Source organism: Rattus norvegicus, chromosome 1 (genome assembly GCF_036323735.1).
Source record: "Rattus norvegicus strain BN/NHsdMcwi chromosome 1, GRCr8, whole genome shotgun sequence".
Taxonomy (NCBI): Eukaryota; Metazoa; Chordata; class Mammalia; order Rodentia; family Muridae; genus Rattus; species Rattus norvegicus.
Window position 1 is genome coordinate 10,541,008 of NC_086019.1, and position 18,257 is coordinate 10,559,264.

Genomic DNA, 18,257 nt, shown 5'->3' on the forward strand with positions numbered 1-18,257 from the left:
TCGCTCGAGTTATATAGACAACTGTATGCTAATTATCTCTCAGGGATTGGTGGGGCATGGATCACCCCACTACTTGTCCTCCAGGGATTGGCGGAGAATGAATCATCTCATTAGCATATTAACGGTCAACTGACACCTGGTGCATAAACCGCACATGTGCAGTACCGCTGATCACCACTAGAGGGAGCCCTAGCAAGGGGACAAGCCTGCGCATGCGCAGTAAGTCGTTTATATCCAGACAAGGCTGGATGTCGGCGCCATCTTTGTTTCGCCGCGCCACTCTCTACACTGCACTTATTCTCGTATACTTATATGTAATTTCCCTTTGGTTTAGATGTTAGGAACATCACAGTGTCGGTAGTTTTCTATGTACTGTGGATATGTGTCCTTTAAGAAAAGCATTTTTTATTATTTTATTATTTTACTATTATACTTGTTTTTTCCTCATCTCATATTGTTTTATGTTGATTTGACCTCTCTTGATAATTATCTCTTGTTTTATTAAAACTTTAATTTTTGTTTTTTGGTTTTTTTTTTTGGTTCTTTTTTTCGGAGCTGGGGACCGAACCCAGGGCCTTGTGCTTCCTAGGTAAGCGCTCTACCACTGAGCTAAATCCCCAGCCCCTTAATTTTTGTTTTATTCCTGCTAGTTCCATATCTTTTTCCTGAAACAGCTACAGCCTTTTGATTCCTTCCCCATCCTCCCTTCAGGTTAGTTCAATGAACCTGAGTCACTCTGGATGCTTGGCTCTTAGCACTACCTGACACTGTGGAGATGCGAGAGCTGCTGCCCCAGAGAACCGATTCACTATTCTTACCATCGGTTCTTCTCCTTCATCATTCCCTTTGCATATTAATTAGAGTTATGGATTAGATTTTTTCTTTTGAGACAAGGTCTTTTTATTTCTGGCTGCTCTGGAAATTGTTCTATAAACCAGGCAGGTCTTGAACCCACAAAGATCTTCCTGCCTTTGCTTCCCCAGTGCTGGGATTGAACACATGTACCACCAGGCACAGCTTTTTCTTGCATTTTTAAATTGTAGGTTTTCTTTTTTTTAATTTCTGACTTCTTCTCCACAAATTCTCCTTTAGCAACTTTGTGCTTTTTCTTTCATGGTGGCCCTGAAGTTGTGTTTCCTTTAATGCCACTAAGAAAGTGACCAATTTTTTTCTAACATTATGTGTCAAAGATTAATTTTTCTGTGAATTGTATCTACATTTATATTTATATTTATATTTGCATCCATTGATGAATCAGAAGCCAACCTTCATCAATTCAAAATGAAATTGGGCCTCAGGGACATTATTTAGTGTTAGGTAGAAACGCCTGTTAAAGAAACCAAGGGGAGATTTGAAGTCAGTTGGCTTAAAATTGATTCTAATTCATTGTATTTTCTCTGGAGCTTTTGTCAGAGCCTTGCATGTAACCTAGATGAATATGTCTTGTCCAAACCTAGGGTTTACATACCCACCTTAGTAGATATCTGCAACCCTATGTAGCACAAACCTGAAAAGTTGGCTTTTTTTTTTTAAAATCAACTCTGAGAAATGGATTTTACTCCGTAAAAATGTTTGAAAAAAAAAATCATGGAAAGGTGTCAGACAGGGATAATTTGTCAGAAGAAATGCATGAGACCGAGGAAACAAGTTAGGTAACCACTCAAGAAGTCCTTCATCCCTCAAATTCCTTACCCGTCCTCCTTGCCATAACTTACAGTAGACTGATCCCTTCCCAGAACTCCAGCCTGGTGAGTTCCGGGCACATGGAACAGCTTGTGCCTCTAACTAGCAGCTCTCTGAAAAGTGCTGTTTGTTTGAGTCCAATGATGTCATTTCCTGGAGAATTTAAGGAGTCATTTTCTTCAAACTCTTGTTCCAACATCTTTCCAAATGAACAAGGATTTTCGGCATCATCCTTTACTTTGGGGCTAGCACGACTAAAACATCTGTCATAGCAAAGCCCCAAAAACCACAAAGTTCAATGCCAGCCTCTCAGTCTTCAGAGCCCAGGAGAAACCTACACCATGTGCTTCTGTAACTGGAAGGGCTGTGAGGTGCATTTCAGGTAAGCTTCGCAACCCAAATGAGGTTAGGTGGTCATTTCATCCACATAGTTGGTTTCAAGGCAAATTGGTGAGATCAATAGCATTTATCATGATGCCCGCTGCTTTGTTTGGCTTTCATAGCGGGGTAAAGTCAGAAACCTGGAAAACTCGACTCTGCCTTTCAAAGAGTCTTAGAAAGGGATCCCGCCCCCTTTCCCTGCTTGACTTGTCCTCTGTTGTGTGAGACTCTCAGCTTGCAAACTGCCATTCCTGCAGCAGAGTGGGCGTTTTATGGGGAGGATGAACCAAGAGCAGCACAGCTCGGAGGAGGTCTGGAAGAAGAATAGGATGTGAATTTCAGAGCAGCTAAATGACTGTCTCCGCCCACTTCAGAAAAGGAAGTGGTTTTAGTGACAAACATCTCAGGTGTGGGAAGTGAGCCGCGATGCCTTTCACTCTGAAGAGGGAGAATAAAAGTGCTCCTTACCATTCAGCTGCTCAGATATCCCCACCCACTCCTCCTTCCTGCCTCCTTCTCCTGTTCTATAAGCTCAGTTCTTTAGAAGCAAATCTTGCTGCTCCTGCATTTAATGATGTGACATTGCTTGGTAAGAGTTGGGATCGAGAAAAAGAAGAAGAAGAAAAAAAAAAAAAACCAGCTCATCAGCAGTTGAGATATTAATCATAGGTTCTGAACTTTAAATAGACGCCTGAACTCTGAAAATAATCTTGGTTTAAATGAATACAGTGTACTCAAGGAGTTTCGGTTGTAGTTCAAATGTTATCTCGTGCACTTGGCTTCTGAGACTGCACATCCAGTGTGTTCTTTGGGGACGTCTTGCCTTGTGGTACGTGGGGTAAAGCGGGATTCACAGACTGCTCATTATGCAATGTCTATGGATTTCAGAAAAATGCACAGCTCTAAATGTCTCACGGTCTTTATTTCCCCCCAGCTCCGTCTCATACCCATGGAGGAAGCAGAAGCATTCTCAGCACTGCTGAATCAAATGGCTGAATCGATGGCTCGGAACCTTGTTTAGTGTTAGGCGGGACTCTTGTTCAAGAGACCAGAAGAAAGACTGCAAGGTAGTTGGCTAGGAGTGCGGATGAAAGACTTCTCCAGAAAGTGGGGGCAGACACTCGGCATTGCCTCATGGTTGCTAAGTTACATAAGAAGCAAGATCACAATCGGAATGCTGCTCTGGCAAACGCAAATGCGCAAATGCGGAGCTCAGTTTAAAATGGGGGATCAGCAAGATCCCTTAAAGCGTTTTTTTTTTTTTGACAAGAGATCAGCAGGCTTGTTTATAGGATGATACCTTAGAGTTACAACAGCGCAGAGTCCCCTCTTCCACTTGTCCAGAGATCGTGTTTGCAAAGTCAAGATACAGCCTTTCTTTCCGCGCTGATGCAGATCGTCTAGGGGCAGTACGCTTTATTAAACTTCTAAAGTCTCAAGTTCTACAGAATTGATAGAGCAATCCCAGAAGCCCTTTGACTAGGCTCTAGAGCCCCTCCCCCTTCCTCCTCCTCCTCCTCCTCCTCCTCCTCCTCCTCCTCCTCCTCCTCCTCCTCCTCCTCCTCCTCCTCCTCCTCAGCTTCTGACCGACTGGTATTTGACAGGGCCATTCTGTGTATTGTAGGATGCCCCCTCTCTCATGGTGGGGCAAGCAGGTATAAGCAGGTTTCAGGATAAAGCAGAAACCTGCTGTGATTTCAGGTTCTTGTGTCCCTGAATAAGAAATTGGGCAGAGAGTAGTGGGAATAGAGGCAGTGTGTCAAGAAGAGGGCAGTTTCAAGAAAGAAAGCAGTCCAGAGCTTGGGGAGGAGCTAGACGCTCATGCTCCACATACCCTGCATGTTGAAACCTGTATAGGTTGTCTGGGTACTGCATACCTTTTCTGCACATGCTCTATACCATTTCAGTCTTTATTCGGATGAGCCTTTCGCTTGTATTCTTTTGTCTGTGTTGATTTAGCTTCCACTTTCTGCCCTTATTCCTCCTCTAATGCTATAACCCTCTCCCCTCACCTGTCCAGGTCATTGCCAAAACAATGGCTCAAGAGAGTCTGTCTGTATGGCCATTTTGTAAGAAGCCTACAGCCACTCACATGTTGGATATTTTAAGGTGCCACGCCAATTCTTCTGCTGACTGCCTGTAGTTCCTACAATCTATTGTTAAAGAATCATCATTCATTGTTTCAAGCTTCTGGATTCCCAGTGATCAAGTATGGGAGAGAATAGGATATTTGACTAATGCTCAGCGAGATGGGAAAAAAAAACACACCATGTAGATCTTTTCAGGAGTCACTAAATTAAGTAACTAAATCTATTCTCTATATCAAACGTTTATCCTCTTTTCTGTTTCCATGACTTTTAATTTCCGTTTCCCTTACCCTGACTTGATACTGTCCCCACCAAATGTCACCTGCTACCTGCCTTCTTGTCTCCCTGATATTTTGACTCAATTTCTTACTGTAGCTCACTCTCAGGTCAGGAATCACGTAACAATCTCAACGTCTTACATATTCCCTTTCTTTACGTTGCTCACTATTTGAAGAAAAGGTGGATGCTTTCTGCAAAAAAAAAAAAAGGGGTTCTTTTTGGGCTTGCAAGTCACTCCATTTGCAGCGCTAAACATGTCGTATTACCTGGTTCTGTGTCTTCACTTGAAGATTGCACTGTTTATGTATTGCATCTCCAGGAGGCCAGCTCAGGGGTGAAATATTACTTCATTATTTTGTGGGTGGATTATGGTAAGTTCGGCTGCAGTGGAAGAATTCTAGAATACTGTATTGTAAACCAGAGGCTGTGGGATGATGTCACAGGTGAGGCAGGGACAAGGTAGAAGGAGGCCTGTCATTGGACGAGAAGGAAGGATGGGCGGGAAAAAGTTTGAAGGAAGAGGAGGAGACTGGAATGGACAGGAGGAAGAGACAGGAGGGAGAGTGAGAGAAGCCGTGGCAGGACAATATGACAGGTGACATTAAGATTCTACACTGTACCTGTACAGGTTGTTATGAATGTTTTTAAGGGATGGATATGTATTGGGCTTTGTATGTTTAGGTGGGCAATTATATCTTGTCAATTGGACCAGAGGTTATTGTGTTGTGTGTTCTTTCATGTGTAGCAATTTAAGTGTAATGGAGTGTGGGGCGACTGGTCAGGGCCGCCATGGAGTTGGGATGTGTGTTTCTGGCATGGAAACCTGCCTTGGGAGCTAGATAGATAGAGAGATTACTGACGGCTCAGAGAGAGGCCATCGGCACTGTGATATGGAATGGAGCTGAGCGGGTGAGAGGCTTTGCTGTCTGAGAATTAAGATATCTAGCAGACATCTTGGGGCACTGCGGTGCTGGACCTAGCAAGGCGTTGTTGTAAATATATATAAATAATGATGTAAGTCTTTTATCCCGCTAGGTCTGTACCGCGGTGCCCAAGGTATCTGCTAGATATCTTGGCGGAAACACAGCCCAGCCGCACACTTTCCTACACTCAAACACTCACATAAAAGAACACACAACACAATAATCTTAGATCCGATTGGTAAGATATAGTTGTCCACTTAAACATACAAAGCCCGGTACCATCCATCCCTTGAGAACATTAATAACAACCTGTGAATACACAGAGCAGAATCTTAACATCACCTGCCACGGCTTCTCCCCTCTCTCCGTCCCCTGTCTCTCCTCTAGTCTCCTCCTCTTCCTTCAAACTTCTCTCCTGCCCATCCTTCCTTCTCCTCCAATGACAGGCCTCCTTCTATCCTGTACCTGCCCCTCACCTGTACTTTACAAATTCAACGGAGAGGTGGTTCTGGTGAAGTCACCTGAGTCCTGAGTACATGACTAGGTAGCTGTCCTTGGGGCAGTGGAATTAGCATCAAAATACAGTAACTTCAGGGCAAACCACAACACAAGGTAAAAGACAACCATACTTTTTTTTAAAAAAAAGTATATTTTTACAACAACAAGAGGCTGCACCAGAGACAGGCTGGCTTGTTTAGAAGCCACTCTGTGAAACTTTTCTTCCTTTCTCTGCCTTACCATAAATCCCAGCTTCGCTGATAGCTCAAATTTATATGCTCAAGGGCAAAAGAACTTTAGAGGTCATAGGCAGAAATTATATGGTCATTTAGATGCCAGAATTCCTTAGGTGAGATAAGCCTGGATCAATTTTAGGATGAAGAATAGACTCAGGAAGGAAGGGGAGGGTAATTTCTTTTGAAAAAGAATTACCCTTAGGAAAACATGAAGCCCACATCCTTAAATTATAGATGACTTTTAGGTTAATATTTCAATAAAAGGAAGAACAACAATGCAAAATATAAACATATCCCCCCCCCCCCGTTGTCTAAAATTTACTTTTTGCATTTGTATGTGTATGTGTGCATGTATGTGTGTTTAAATGTGTGCGTCCTGTGTGGAGAAACACCTGAGGTTGATGTCGGGCATGTTTTTCAGTCTCTTGAGTGGAGGCCTATAATTGGGCTGCTATAGTTAACCATCTTGGTGTAGGCCTTTTGTCTCTGCTATGCTTACTGGCACCATGGTGGCTTGGCACATACATGGCACAGAATGTCAGGCCTCTTCACCTTGATGTAGCAAGGAGTTTTCCCACTGAGCCATCTCCCTAGCCATCCAATCTAATATTTTTTTCAAAGGACCTCCTCTAGTGTTCATAAAATAACTAAAGCTCAAAAGATAATTAAGTTAAGGACTAAAGCCTGTACATTTCCCTCAAAGCAACTCAGGGTCTCAAAAGAAAAATCTGTAATAGAAGCCCCAATAGCTACAGAGCTCTATATCTGAGTAACCGTGGTTGCCTTGCCTGTCAGTGAGCTGTAAGAATGGGTGACTAATGAAGTATGTCTTTGCTATCCAGTGAGATTTTGAGTCAGCGGAGAGTGGTATGATTTATAAAACGCAAGCTGAGAAATCAACCAACCAACCAGTCAATAATATTTTCCTCCAAAGACTGATAATTCCTCAAAAAAAAATCACCCTTACTTTCTCATAAAAGTTTACAGGCACACGTACATAGTGGATATGTATATGTCTGTGCATCTTCAGGTGTATGTATATGTATATGGGTATATGCCTATAGCTGTGTGTATTCAGATCAGATGTCTTTGGCTACAGTAGCATTGTGAGATAGACTTGAGGACTATTCGGGCTAATATAGGTAGATCTTTTGAAGAGAGTAACTTGGTAGGAATTTGGAAGAAGCGAGACAAATGCTACCCAGGCTTCCCAGAAACACGGGACTTTGCTGAAGGACCCACCCACTTACATGGGATTCACTCACAAGAACAGCATCCTAGGACTGAGAAATGCCCAGACCTTAGTGATGCACTTCTTTGTAGATCTGTGAGGATGTTTGTAATAAGGACTGGAGGAACATAAACCCACCTTGAAAGTGAGCAGCTTCAGTCCATGGTCTGGGGCCTTGAATGCAGATGGAAAAGGAGAAAGACGGCCGAGCCTTCAGATTTCTGCCTCCTGGGCTGAGGAGATACAAGAAAGCAGATGCTACAAGGTCCCCCTGACAGGAAGCCATACCCTACATTCCCCAGATTACCGCTGTACCTATTATGATAGAGGGTATCCCCTCCAGCCATGAAACCAAACAGCCCTTTCTCCCTTAGGGTTCTCCTTGCAAGGTATTTGGCCTACACCATGTCAAAGATAATCAATGTATGTTAGCAAGGGCTCAGAGCCATACTTTTTGGCCTTCAGAGTTAGGGAACGTTTGCAGCTGAGGGGAAGGCCGTCTCCGGTTTATCGGGAATGGCTTATCTGCACAACAGACTGTCATATTTCATTACACACTGCTGCTCTAAGGAGCACACTCAAATTCAGATTGCAACTCAAATCCGAATTCAAATCTACTAAGTCTACCCTTACAGATTCCGATTTAGAAATAGAGACTCTGAGCCCAGAACTTGGCGTGTTCCACCAGCACCGCCTGTGATTCCGAAGCAGGTGGCTGTCTTGAACTGATCTGGTCTGGAAGTGGAATCGATTCTTGCTTCTCCTCCTTGGCTCAGGCCCTTCAGATTAGACCCATTTACATTTTTTTTCCTCATCTGCTCCTATTTTGATGAAGCCCGTTTTAGAATAATAATTTACTTCTAGCATGTACTTACTGTTATTCAAAATAGTATCATTTGGCAAAGTGGAAATGATTTCGAGAAGACGGAACACAGAAAGCTTTTGAAAGGAAAACCAGATCGGACGGCAGGCTATTAAGCAGCAAGAATAGAGGAGGCCGAGGCGATGGGGGATTGCACAGCAAATGGTCTCTGTGAGGAAGTGACTAATGGAGGCTTGGGGAGCCAAGCGGAAAGGAGACAGCATTGTGCCCCAGTCAGGAGTTAGATCAAGTGTTTATTCTTCTCCAAAGCCTTGTGACACAGGGGGAGCCAGGTGCCTGGACCATTGCCCTTCTTACCACAGGCCTTTATTCACTTAAGTAGAAACCCGGCCGGCTGGATTCTGGTTTCCAAGCTGGGGAAGCGCATCCAGGAAAAAAGTTGCCTGAATTTACAGGAAATCTGAAAGCCTTGGTATTGGAGCGTTCGGATCTTAGGTCAGGAAAGCTGATGGACAGATATGTGTTCCTCATTATTAGAGAGACACGGGGTGTTTAACCACAGGGGTTCCATCAGGAAAAGACTTGGGCCAGCACATGGGATGTGACGGAAAATTTGAAAGAACTGTATTCGAATGGAGACATTCACACTTGGTGGTAAGTACTGATTCTTATTAGCAGAATTAAGAAAAGAATTAAGGAGCCAGTCCCAGTCAGCTCTTTGTAATACCCATTTGCAAAGAAAAATCTCTATGGACTTTTGGTAAATCTTGATTTACCTTTGGTATCCTGCCTCGGTCTCCACTGTTTCTAGATCTCCCTCTGGCGGTCACTGCCGGCACTACACTGATTTATTTTCCCCCAGGTCTCTGCAAAAATCCATCCAGGCTCTTGGAAGAAAGACTGCCTTGGGTTTTATTTCCAGATTAAGGCAGTTATTTTCAAATAACTCTTAGCAATGGCCTTTGTGCTCAAATAGCATCTCACCCAGAAGCACAGTTCATAAAACAGGAGAGAGGGGGAGGAATATATGTATATGTACACACACACACACACACACACACACACACACACACACACACACGAGTACCTGGTCTCCCATGTGGAAGCAGATCTATGAGGCAGAGCTGGTCAAGCACTGGGTTGGACTAACAATGCTAATAGACTAGCGTTGGATGTCTTCACGGACAAGTTTTTGTTTCAGAAGAGCTGTTTTGACAGCAGTCTGCCTTCGTCAGAGCCCTTCAGGTTGAAATTAGCCAAAACCAAACTCGAGCTAGTTAAAGAAGACGGGAGTCTTTTGATTGCAAACCTTGATGTGGAAAGGTGTGTTCTGAAGAGAATATGTGTAAAGACTTAAACAATGAACATCATTGTTGCCTTTGGCCAATTTTCTGTCCTTCCCCAGTACTCTTCTGGATCTAAGGGACAAGGACACAGGGTGGTTCTGGTCCAGCCCCTGCATGTGATCCTAGCTGATAGCCTCACTGGGTTCTGCAAGGAATGTGGCCATCAGTATTTCTCCCTGTAAAAGAAAATTCAACTACCTTTTGCGTTTTAATTCATGGAAGGAATAGATTATATAAAGTCAAAACAGAGGTGACTGGAGATCCGGAAGTCCCCATGATTGTTAAATCCTCAGCTTCCTTTCTTGGTTCTTGGTGCTCTCTCCTTCATTCTCTCTGCTTTGTCTTTAGGGTGACTTCACATGTGTTAAGATGGCTATGGGGGACTTGGAGTCTGGATGCTTGCAGTTTGTATGACCCAGCAGAAGTCCTGGGCTGGGGCTTCCCTTTGGCACACATATGTCCGAGATGACCCTGTCGTGAAGGACTGGTACACGACTGTCTGACACAGAGGGCTCAGTGGATGTGTAAGCTGCGAGCTGGGGGGAGAGCGAGAAACAAGGAGTGAGTGGTTTTTATTGGAGTGAGAAAGTGATTTCGCACAAAGAGTTGGAGCAATATGTGCTTTGTGAGAAAAGAAGAAATAGCAGAAAGTATGTATTTATGAGCATTTTTTAGTCCCGTTTTGTTAGCAAGGAGAGCAGAGCCTGGAGATGGTGTACAATAGTGTCCCATATATTACTATATATCCCACAATATCCCAATATAAGTATGTGTAGTTAGAAAACAAAACCAGGTAACCACAAAACCCCAAAATCAAGTAAACAAAATCCCCCAATATTCCAACCTAGATAGGATTCTAGCCCTGTAGGTTGATGTACCTGAAGGGAGGTACAGGATAGAACAAGGCCTGTGATTGGATGAGAAGGAAGGATGGGCGGGAGAAAAGTTTCAGAAAAGAGAGGCCGGGGTGAGGAAGAAGGTGCTGAGAGACCATGGCAGCAGGTGTTAAGAGTCTTCTCTGCTCATAGTTACAGGTTGTTATGGCTATTTTTAAGGGATGGGTGTGTGCAGGATTTTGTGCTGTCTAGATGGGCAAATTATATCTTGTCAGTTGGATCCAAGGATATTGTGTGGGATGTTCTTTTCTGTGGTGATTTATTTGAGAGAGGGTATGGTGGCGGGACGCACTGGACCCACCATGGAACTGGGATGTGTAAGCCTGGCGTGCTTAACACCCCCCCGCCCCGGGGGAGCTAGATGAGTAGAGAGATTGCCGCCAGGCTCAGAGAGTGGCCATCGGCAATGTGAGATGAGTTGGAGCTGTGAGTGAGGGCAAGGTGCTCGCCGACCACCCGGGTCAGAGCGAGCCCCGGTGAGAAAGTGCAGAGCGGATATGCGAGGGAACTGGTTAGTGCCCCTTTTTTATTTTTTACCTCAACACAACCGGGTCATTAACTTCACAATGACTTCATGTGAAGTCATATCCCTAACTACCCTTTTCAGACACATTCTTTCTCTCAGAGCCTAATAAGAGCCACACCTTGAGCTCCTCAAATGAGGAAGAGTTTTTTAGGCACAGGTTACAGTCATTGTTCCTGAGAATCCCGGAGCGTAGGAGGCCTTTGGTCTAAGCCAGATGGGAGCAGATTGGCTGGGGGATAAAGCTGGGAACCCGGAGATCGGAGTTTTACTGAACGTTCATCCTAATCTCAGAGCTGAGTGTGCATTGCCAAAGGGAAGAAGCAAGAGAACGAATGCACGACGTTACGGAGAACCCCGAGGACACTAAAGGGACGTCTAAATTGGCTAAGAAGCAAGAGAGACCTGTTTTCTTTCTCCCTTTTTAGGGAATGAGAACTTTTGAAATCCCCCAGAGGAAGCTGCCATCTTCCCTTTTTTTTTTAATTGGATTTTTCAAAATTTACATTTCAAATGTTATCCCCTTTCCCGATCTCCCATCCATAAACCCCCATCTTATCCCTTCTCCCCCTGCTTCTTTGAGGGTGTTTCACCACCCACCCACCCACCCCTTCCTGCCTCCCTGCCCTGGCATTTCCCTACACTGGGACATCGCACCTTGGCAGGACCAAGGGCTTCTCCTCCCATTGACAACCGATGAGGCCCATCCTCTGCTGCGTAAGCAGCTGCAGCCATGGTCTGTTCAAGTGTACTCTTTGGATGGTGGTTTAGTCCCTGGGAGCTGCCATCCTCTAAGCCCCAGGGAGCAGCTCCGTGCGTGAAAGACTTCCTTGGGCTTCTCCCTCCCTCCTTGGTGGCAGGATTTGCCCTTCAGGCTTATCCGGCATATCCTTCCCAGGAACTGTCTCTGCATAATTACTCTGTGATCCAAATAGTTGATTAGAGACCCCACAGTCCTCTCTTTGTCAACATGGTACGTTCGTCGCTGCCAAACACGACAGCTTTTTTAAATTATTAAAATGTTTGCGATGGTAGCATTTAAAATGAATCTCAGGGCAGTGATAGCCACAGTGTGAGAAAGGCATATGTGTCCGTGTGAGAAAGTGTTATCCCTAATGGTTTCTCCATTGTCCCAAAGAGTCTTTCGAAGCACATCTAACTGTAAAACTGTACCAAAGGTCTCAGAAGTGTCTTGACCTTACCTCTGTGGACTGATAAGAGCATTACTTGTGTAGCTCTGTGTGTGTGTGTGTGTGTGTGTGTGTGTGTGTGTGTCGAGGAAGCAATACCCACATTCCCTTCATTCCATGTCCACTCCTTTCACCAACTCCAGAGTCACCAAATCCAGAAGTGACTCGGTATATGCCATGGATACTTTGAATGTTTGTGTTCTGAAGCTCATCTGGTAACATCCTCACCCTGTCAGGACATGGCATTTGAAGGCAAGGGCCTTTGGGAAGTGAGATTAGTGTCGTTATGGGAGAGCCCAGAGAGATCCCTCATCTCTCTCTCATGTGATGTTAGAGTGAGAAGATGAGCAAGAGGGTGTCGCCAGGCACAGACTGTGCCAAGAACTTGGTCTTTAACTTCCTAGCATTCAGAACTATGAGAGGTAAATTTCTGTTATTTAAAAACTGACCCAATCTGTGTATTTTGGTATTTCGTGACGATGGTCCAAAGTGACTAATACAGTTCATATTCCTGGTACGCGAAACCTTTCTAATCTCAGCCATTTGCGAGTGTTCATATTGCCCAATACTATTTCCGATCTGAGTGTATGCACAAGTTCATATATGTATGCACATGCGTGTGCACACATACATACAAGGGTATATGTGTATGTGGATGCCAGAGGTTGATGTCAGGTACCTTTGCTAGTTGCTCTCCAAGTCAGTGTTTTAATAAAGCATCTCTCATAGAACCTGGAGCTCACTGATTCAGCTAGGTTGGCTGGTCAAAGTCCCAGGGATCCTCCTGTCTCTGTTTCCCAGAACTAGGATTACAGGCATGCACTGCCTGGCTTTTTACTGTGGGTGTTGGAATTCGTAACATAGACCATCCTTGCTATACTAATATTTTACTGATTAATCTGTCACTCAGGCCCCTATGTCTGACTTTATGAAGAGGCACAGAGATACTATAGGGGAGAAATTAAACAGAAAAAGACATCATTTTTTTTTTTAAATGCTTTCTTTGTCTTCTGAAGAAATCCTGACCAGGGTGTGCTGATCCACAGACAGGACGAGAACTCATTGTCTTTCCCATGGCTTATCTAGTCCACCTGGAGATCCAAAACTAGTGATTGGCCACAAATGATTAGCTGATGCTGCGGTATTGATTTGCGGTCTACAGCGGCTCTGCTTCCTCTGCTTTGTGACATCATTTTCCTGTTCATTTCCCACAGTCGCATATGTGGGTTTATGGGATGCAAAGCAACCCAACAAATGGAAGAGATTAGGCAGCATGTCAGAGAGCTTTCAGGAATAGAATTTGGAGCAAAGGAGCCAATACTTGACATGTCCATAAAATCAAGGGGGATGAGATAATGGGTGGAGAATGCTTCTCGGCCCAAGATGAGAGAGTCCCGCTCACCGAATGTGTAAGTGAGGGGTGTGTGTGTGGGGGGGCATTCCTTATCACTGTGGTCTTTCACTCTCCTCAAGATGCACTTCTGGGTCAGTGGACATGTTGGACTAATGGACACATGTTTATTCCACAATGCCCGAAGGGTTGATCAAGATTGAATATCCATCAGCAAGACTGAGGAAGGCTTCTTGGAGGTAATGTGGTGTGGTTTCAATGAACTGTAAAAGAACAAAATTCCAGAAACTATCATAGTGAGACTATGAGGGTGGAGAAAAAGAAAGTTTACAATGTTCTGTTCAGTCAAAAACTTTTAGAGATGAGACTCTGTCCCAAGTGACTGAGATTTTTGGAGTCACCAACAGGAAGGGCTTCCTTCTTCCATGATTCCTGAAGTAGGGTGTATGCCAGCAGAGTGTCATAGGTGTCTCTTGACTAATGGCTCGTTTACTAAAGGAGCCCCCTTTCTTCGCTGTCTTTTTCTGTCCAGTAAAGCCCCTCTGGGAAGTGATGACTGAAGTCTTCTACTGCACTTCCGGCATTTCAGCACCTCTGAACTGAAACTCTGGCCTTCTTACAGTGCATTTCATTGCTGTTTGATGTCCAGTTGTGCCTTAGGATCTTCATACATGAGATGCTATAATGCCAGGAACTAAGAGTACATACATGCTATGCTACATGTTTGTACAAAGCCCACTTATGCAAACAATTTTACTCAGAGCTTGAAGGACTGTACAACAGGGTGAGCTCTGGATGTCTTAGTATCATGAGCCATCCGCGGAGACTCAAAGCCATCCGTATCAGAGTCATATGGAATGGAGCCATGTTTGATCATGGAAAGATCTCCTGTTACCAGTAGCAGAGATAAGAAGACTAAATTTAAGTATCAAGTTACCAGAAATAGCTATATGTCATTCTGCATGATCTGTGCAGTGTAGACACTGTGTAGCATACTATCTGTTGCATGGACGGCTTCATGAGTACCTAGCGTGGGTGGAGCCTAGCAGGGATTTGCAGACTGGAGGCCCTGATCTTCTCTCTCAGGGGATAGCAGCTATCTCTGCAGCTGATAGAAAAAAAACACTGCTTATGAAGCTCTCTGACAGGAAATGAAGGTCACTAACACTGGGAGGAAGAGCTCTGTGGTGAGCTCCGGACCTTCAGTTTACTCATCTGTAAAATGGGATGGTAAGTCCCGCAGGAGCAAAGCAAATATCAGTAAGAGAGATGTGGTTGTAAAAGCTTTGAGGTTGTGGATAATAGCGTCCTGCAGATTTTTCTGTCTACTGTTTTAGATGTGTAGGTAAACACATCTTCATCAAGTAGGGACCAATGATATGGGGGAAAGAATGGACACTGTGTACATAAGGATGCCATATGTTAGCTGCTGCTTGTAATAACCAAGAGGTGGTAGTCTGTGACTTAGTAAACTTGTTTGAATCTCAAAATACTCAGGAGACAGTAAGAGATGAATCCACAGCCTAAATTCAACTTGAGCTGATACCCTAGCCTATGTTCTGTCATTTGCCTCCCTGTGGCAAGTGCAAATTGGGTGAGAAGTGTCTAGAGCTGTTAGATTTTTCTACTTTTAGCATTCAGTTGGTGGAATGTAATTTTCGACCTGTTTTCAAGAACCTCGTGTGAGCAAAAGGCGTGGAAACGCATTACACCTAATATCTTGTAGCCGTTAAAACTAGTCTTCCAATCAATTCCTGTCCTTAGGAAGTCAGGGAACGGCAAATGTTTATATGTCACTGTTATGATCTTACTAAATTCCCATTTTAGCATTCTTTGAAGAAGTACTGAAGCAACTAGACAAGTTTTTATTTATTAATTTTGCATAATTTGCATAAGTTTGCATGTCTTTCTTTTTCTAAAAGAGACCTTGCTCATGTTTTAGGAATAGAATTACATATATATATATATATATGAAGTTAAAGAGTTTACGCCTATAATTCAATTACTTTTGCCAATATAGTGATGGACAGGCATGCAAGAGACACATGGAGACATGCAAGTATATGCACATGGAGAGAAGGAAAGAAAGACAGAGAGAGAATATTCTATTCTGGATATACCTACCTACACAAACATACTCAGATATAATGTTTTACTAGATACATGCCAATTCCTTAGTCTTATTAGTACTGATGAGAAATCAACTAGCATAATGTATGCATGCACATAAAATATGCATGCACATCAAGAACACAGGTGGACCCAACATATATATTCCTGCATGCTATGATCCGAAAGACCTAGGAAAAATCTTTATAAGTGTATGGCTTCATAATGTCCAAATCCATTCCATTTGAACACATGTGTTCATCTACCTGTTAGGACCACATCTGTCTCTAGGCAATATGCTGCTAGGCTGAGGACCCCACCTTTTAGGCTTGCTTAGGGGATTATCTGTAGACTCATGTCCAAGATCTGTGTATGAGCTCCATACACTGGTCCTGTCTCTCTCAACATCACTGTCGAGAAGGCTCCACGTAGAACGGCCTAATAATCTCTGCTTTCTTCATTCAAATACTTTTAGAATGCTCAGAATTTCCAGTCTCAAGTTCCAAACTCCTCCCACAAAGCAGTTTCAAAAGACTTTATTGTCCTTTGGACCTTTGGTTCAGTTTAGCATAGCAATGGCCCCGTTTCTTGGTACCAAGTTCCACCTTGGTTTCTTTTCTGGTTGCTATGGCAACTTATTCAGACCAAAGCAACTTAAGGGAGAAATGTTTTATTTGGATCATCATCCTGGGTGATAGCTCATTATAGCATGCAAGTCCCAGCAGCAGAATATGGAGATGGCTGTGACACTATGCTCAAAAATAAGTTTGATGCTGGTGAAAGTGAAGGCACAGGTCTGGGTGTTGAGAAGTCTAAGGGCAAAGTGCCAACCTTGGTGGTACCAATGAGGGCCATCTTTGGGGGTTATTGACCACCATTTTCTTAATATTTTCACAAAGTAATAAATGTGCTGCTGAAGCCTCATTATAGAGATCATGGCCTTATTAGTGAGACTCCTCACCCTTGACCTAATTATTTACCACAGACTAAAGTGATACCATCTTCATGGGTAGAATGTGATCATATGACTTCTTGGAGGACATGCATACTCAGACCACAGCATCAACATGAATATCCTTCATGAAAATTATGGTGCTTCTTCCCCCCAAAAGATTGACCTATATGCCTCTCCTCAAGGAGCATCTTCTTCATTGTATAATGATCCTTCGCATGTGACAACTGTATTGTCAGAGTGCAAACTGCTTAAGAGCTGGGACCATATCACATAAAAATACATTTCAATCCATAGTATCATACAAGGATCTAATAAAACCAATATCATAAGTGACATGAGATTCAGAACAGCGTGTTGATTCCATGTATCACACCATGGCAATTAATAAGATGACGTTCATAAGGTATGGGTTGCTCACTATTTAAAAGCTTTGCTCTCCAAACATGTACTTCCTTAGTTACCTGTAGTGAACCTGAGGTTTCTTAGAGAAACATTCTCATCATGGTGAGCAGCTTCCTATATCAGCTATAAAACTTAAAATAACTGAGACTATCAGAGAATGAAGACTCACGTATCAAGTTTAAAATCTGGATCCAGGAGTGGAGATCTCAGAATGTGTCTGTCTATATGTGATGGGTTCCTAGATGTCTTTTGAAGAAGGACTATTTGATACTCTACCATCTATCTCGGGGCATTATTTTGTCTCACCTGAGATTTATTCTATCTCTAAAAGTGTTGAAGTACAAACCCCCACAAAGCCAATTCTAAACATGGACTCTCTTGGTGTACGAGATGTCCTATATGCACAAGGCAGGTTAATCAAAATGAACCACAGAAAAAGAGATGACTTATGCATGAGAGGCTTGCTTTAAGTGGTCACTGAGATCAGTCCTCTGAGCTGTCCTGACCCCACTGGTTTTTCCTGGCTTTGAAGAGCTCCTAGTGCTTTCAGGGCTCTGTTATTTCATTCTGACTTTCCTGGAAACAGAAGTGCATGAGCCTTTAGCCTGGGTAGCCGTGACCCTGTGTGTCCTGCCTACATCATTTATTTATAAGTTGGCAGGGAAGAAGTCTGGTACTTTCTGTGCTGAGGAAAGCTGACTAACATTCCCTGCTCCGACACAGCACTGGAATGCAGATGCTCTCAACCTTCAAAAGACTCCGGCCATGCCTGCACACAGTCTGGAAGACCCTGGGGCTCGAGGGCTTGAGTTAATGACACAGCATCACATGGCTGCGGTTACAGGCTGTCTTGCCAAGGTTGTACAGCTGGTGGCCTGTGTGTTGGAAGATGCTGCTGCCCCCTGCTGTACCTGGAGTTGCCAGAGGAACAGCTTCGGTGGGGTTTAAAGAGAGCCCAATTTATCTTTTCTCTAAGGCGCTCTTTTTCTTTGGCTCCTGGCGGGTCTCCCTCAGCTCGGGTTGTGGTTATGTCTGTGTTAGATACTAAGCCATCTGTCTTCCCTAGAGGCAGAGCTGATTTATAAGAGAGGCTGTAGACAGAGGTTGGCACTGTCCTCGCTTGGATTTTACTTCAGACTGGAACCTCCTGAATATTCTGTACTGTGTTCACTCTCTTGCGTGGGACAAGCATTCCATGTGTTTTTTGTTTGTTTGTTTGTTTGTTTTTTGTTTTTGTTTTTGCATCTCCAGGGTTTGTTTACTATAGAGTTATAGAATACCACCAAGGCCATTTTTCAGCTCATTTAATCCTCTCGAATGAAGTTTGTTTTCCCCTTCCCATCA

At 43.7% G+C, this 18,257-nt stretch overlaps 1 long non-coding RNA gene across 1 annotated transcript; it reads left to right on the plus strand.

Moving 5' to 3' along the window:
- Positions 1-1,852: 1,852 nt before the first annotated feature.
- On the plus strand, positions 1,853-5,143 carry LOC134484949 (uncharacterized). The gene is made up of 2 exons (XR_010062757.1): positions 1,853-2,065; positions 2,999-5,143. It is a non-coding gene; the product is annotated as an uncharacterized LOC134484949 (long non-coding RNA).
- The last annotated feature ends 13,114 nt before the right edge of the window (positions 5,144-18,257 follow it).